Source organism: Telmatherina bonti (genome assembly GCF_933228915.1).
Source record: "Telmatherina bonti genome assembly, chromosome: 7".
NCBI lineage: Eukaryota > Metazoa > Chordata > Actinopteri > Atheriniformes > Telmatherinidae > Telmatherina > Telmatherina bonti.
In genome coordinates this window covers 38,714,462-38,719,461 of record NC_136625.1, presented here as the reverse complement: position 1 = coordinate 38,719,461, position 5,000 = coordinate 38,714,462, and positions in this window count along the sequence as shown.

Sequence of the window (5,000 nt, the reverse complement as noted above, 5' to 3'; positions counted from 1 at the left end):
AGAGAGAGAGAGAGAGATAGAACAGATAGAGAGAGAGAGAGATAGAACAGATAGAGAGAGAGAGAGAGATAGAACAGATAGAGAGAGAGAGAGAGATAGAACAGATAGAGAGAGAGAAGAGATAGAACAGATAGAGAGAGAGAGAGAGAGAGAACAGATAGAGAGAGAGAGAGAGAGAGAACAGATAGAGAGAGAGAGAGATAGAACAGATAGAGAGAGAGAGAGAGATAGAACAGATAGAGAGAGAGAGAGAGATAGAACAGATAGAGAGAGAGAGAGAGATAGAACAGATAGAGAGAGAGAGAGATAGAACAGATAGAGAGAGAGAGAGAGATAGAACAGATAGAGAGAGAGAGAAGAGATAGAACAGATAGAGAGAGAGAGAGAGATAGAACAGATAGAGAGAGAGAAGAGATAGAACAGATAGAGAGAGAGAGAGAGATAGAACAGATAGAGAGAGAGAGAGATAGAACAGATAGAGAGAGAGAGAGAGATAGAACAGATAGAGAGAGAGAGAGAGATAGAACAGATAGAGAGAGAGAGAGAGAGATAGAACAGATAGAGAGAGAGAGAGAGAGATAGAACAGATAGAGAGAGAGAGAGATAGAACAGATAGAGAGAGAGAGAGAGATAGAACAGATAGAGAGAGAGAGAGAGATAGAACAGATAGAGAGAGAGAAGAGATAGAACAGATAGAGAGAGAGAGAGAGAGAGAACAGATAGAGAGAGAGAGAGAGAGAGAACAGATAGAGAGAGAGAGAGATAGAACAGATAGAGAGAGAGAGAGATAGAACAGATAGAGAGAGAGAGAGATAGAACAGATAGAGAGAGAGAGAGATAGAACAGATAGAGAGAGAGAGAGAGAGAAGAGATAGAACAGATAGAGAGAGAGAGAGAGAGATAGAACAGATAGAGAGAGAGAGAAGAGATAGAACAGATAGAGAGAGAGAGAGAGAGATAGAACAGATAGAGAGAGAGAGAGAGATAGAACAGATAGAGAGAGAGAGAGAGAGAGAGAGAGAAGAGATAGAACAGATAGAGAGAGAGAGAGATAGAACAGATAGAACAGATAGAGAGAGAGAGAAGAGATAGAACAGAGAGAGAGAGAGATAGAACAGATAGAGAGAGAGAGAGAGATAGAACAGATAGAGAGAGAGAGAGAGATAGAACAGATAGAGAGAGAGAGAGAGATAGAACAGATAGAGAGAGAGAGAGAGAACAGATAGAGAGAGAGAGAGAGATAGAACAGATAGAGAGAGAGAGATAGAATAGATAGAGAGAGAGAGAGAGATAGAACAGATAGAGAGAGAGAGAGAGATAGAACAGATAGAGAGAGAGAGATAGAACAGATAGAGAGAGAGAGAGAGATAGAACAGATAGAGAGAGAGAGAGAGATAGAACAGATAGAGAGAGAGAGAGAGATAGAACAGATAGAGAGAGAGAGATAGAACAGATAGAACAGATAGAGAGAGAGAGAAGAGATAGAACAGATAGAGAGAGAGAGAGAGAGAGATAGAACAGATAGAACAGATAGAGAGAGAGAGAAGAGATAGAACAGATAGAGAGAGAGAGAGACAGAGAGAGAGAAGAGATAGAACAGATAGAGAGAGAGAGAGAGAGAGATAGAACAGATAGAGAGAGAGAGAGAGAGATAGAACAGATAGAGAGAGAGAGAGATAGAACAGATAGAGAGAGAGAGAGAGATAGAACAGATAGAGAGAGAGAGAGAGAGAGAGAGATAGAACAGATAGAGAGAGAGAGAGAGAGAGAACAGATAGAGAGAGAGAGAGATAGAACAGATAGAGAGAGAGAGAGAACAGATAGAGAGAGAGAGAGAGATAGAACAGATAGAGAGAGAGAGAGAGAGAGAGAGATAGAACAGATAGAGAGAGAGAGAGAGAGATAGAACAGATAGAGAGAGAAAGAGAGAGAACAGATAGAGAGAGAGAGAGATAGAACAGATAGAGAGAGAGAGAGAACAGATAGAGAGAGAGAGAGAGATAGAACAGATAGAACAGATAGAGAGAGAGAGAGAGAGAGAGAGAAGAGATAGAACAGATAGAGAGAGAGAGAGAGAGAGAGATAGAACAGATAGAACAGATAGAGAGAGAGAGAGAGAGAGAGAGAGAGAAGAGATAGAACAGATAGAGAGAGAGAGAGAGATAGAACAGATAGAGAGAGAGAACATCCCCTGATGGACTGACATGGTTTTCTTGCCCCAGAATGAGCAGAAAGCTGAAAACTTTGATGGGAGATGAGAGAAAACAGAAGCGCTGATGAAGACATGATGAAGATCAGATCACAGGTTAGTTTCCTTCTTCTTCTCTTCCATCATCTCCTGCGCTGCTGACGGCGAGGTGACGGTAAAGAGGACGTTTAAAACCAACGGGAAGTACTCCAACGTGCGTTACATTACTAGTCTCCGTTTGACAACGTTATATTTCAGATTTAAACCATCATGTCTCTGGTTTTCTGTCCGTTAATATAAACTGGGAGCGTTTCACATGTCAACTTTCCAGTGGAGCCGATAGTGGCTCCTTCCCACCGGGAGCATCAGAAAGAGCGAGTCAGGGAACAGAGCCCACTGCAGAGCCCAGACCTGGACCTCATGGAGAATCTCGGGTCTGGAGGTCCGACTCTCAGCAGCTGGATGTAACTGTCGGGTCTATCTGCACATGTCTGGCTGTAACTGTCGGGTCTATCTGCACATGTCTGGATGTAACTGTCGGGTCTATCTGCACATGTCTGGCTGTAACTGTCGGGTCTATCTGCACATGTCTGGATGTAACTGTCGGGTCTATCTGCACATGTCTGGATGTAACTGTCGGGTCTATCTGCACATGTCTGGATGTAACTGTCGGGTCTATCTGCACATGTCTGGATGTAACTGTCGGGTCTATCTGCACATGTCTGGCTGTAACTGTCGGGTCTATCTGCACATGTCTGGATGTAACTGTCGGGTCTATCTGCACATGTCTGGCTGTAACTGTCGGGTCTATCTGCACATGTCTGGCTGTAACTGTCGGGTCTATCTGCACATGTCTGGATGTAACTGTCGGGTCTATCTGCACATGTCTGGATGTAACTGTCGGGTCTATCTGCACATGTCTGGATGTAACTGTCGGGTCTATCTGCACATGTCTGGCTGTAACTGTCGGGTCTATCTGCACATGTCTGGATGTAACTGTCGGGTCTATCTGCACATGTCTGGATGTAACTGTCGGGTCTATCTGCACATGTCTGGCTGTAACTGTCGGGTCTATCTGCACATGTCTGGCTGTAACTGTCGGGTCTATCTGCACATGTCTGGATGTAACTGTCGGGTCTATCTGCACATGTCTGGCTGTAACTGTCGGGTCTATCTGCACATGTCTGGATGTAACTGTCGGGTCTATCTGCACATGTCTGGCTGTAACTGTCGGGTCTATCTGCACATGTCTGGATGTAACTGTCGGGTCTATCTGCACATGTCTGGATGTAACTGTCGGGTCTATCTGCACATGTCTGGCTGTAACTGTCGGGTCTATCTGCACATGTCTGGATGTAACTGTCGGGTCTATCTGCACATGTCTGGATGTAACTGTCGGGTCTATCGGCACATGTCTGGCTGTAACTGTCGGGTCTATCTGCACATGTCTGGATGTAACTGTCGGGTCTATCTGCACATGTCTGGCTGTAACTGTCGGGTCTATCTGCACATGTCTGGATGTAACTGTCGGGTCTATCTGCACATGTCTGGATGTAACTGTCGGGTCTATCTGCACATGTCTGGATGTAACTGTCGGGTCTATCTGCACATGTCTGGCTGTAACTGTCGGGTCTATCTGCACATGTCTGGCTGTAACTGTCGGGTCTATCTGCACATGTCTGGATGTAACTGTCGGGTCTATCTGCACATGTCTGGATGTAACTGTCGGGTCTATCTGCACATGTCTGGCTGTAACTGTCGGGTCTATCTGCACATGTCTGGATGTAACTGTCGGGTCTATCTGCACATGTCTGGATGTAACTGTCGGGTCTATCTGCACATGTCTGGATGTAACTGTCGGGTCTATCTGCACATGTCTGGATGTAACTGTCGGGTCTATCTGCACATGTCTGGCTGTAACTGTCGGGTCTATCTGCACATGTCTGGCTGTAACTGTCGGGTCTATCTGCACATGTCTGGATGTAACTGTCGGGTCTATCTGCACATGTCTGGATGTAACTGTCGGGTCTATCTGCACATGTCTGGCTGTAACTGTCGGGTCTATCTGCACATGTCTGGATGTAACTGTCGGGTCTATCTGCACATGTCTGGATGTAACTGTCGGGTCTATCTGCACATGTCTGGATGTAACTGTCGGGTCTATCTGCACATGTCTGGCTGTAACTGTCGGGTCTATCTGCACATGTCTGGATGTAACTGTCGGGTCTATCTGCACATGTCTGGATGTAACTGTCGGGTCTATCTGCACATGTCTGGATGTAACTGTCGGGTCTATCTGCACATGTCTGGATGTAACTGTCGGGTCTATCTGCACATGTCTGGATGTAACTGTCGGGTCTATCTGCACATGTCTGGCTGTAACTGTCGGGTCTATCTGCACATGTCTGGCTGTAACTGTCGGGTCTATCTGCACATGTCTGGATGTAACTGTCGGGTCTATCTGCACATGTCTGGCTGTAACTGTCGGGTCTATCTGCACATGTCTGGCTGTAACTGTCGGGTCTATCTGCACATGTCTGGATGTAACTGTCGGGTCTATCTGCACATGTCTGGCTGTAACTGTCGGGTCTATCTGCACATGTCTGGATGTAACTGTCGGGTCTATCTGCACATGTCTGGATGTAACTGTCGGGTCTATCTGCACATGTCTGGATGTAACTGTCGGGTCTATCTGCACATGTCTGGATGTAACTGTCGGGTCTATCTGCACATGTCTGGATGTAACTGTCGGGTCTATCTGCACATGTCTGGATGTAACTGTCGGGTCTATCTGCACATGTCTGGCTGTAAC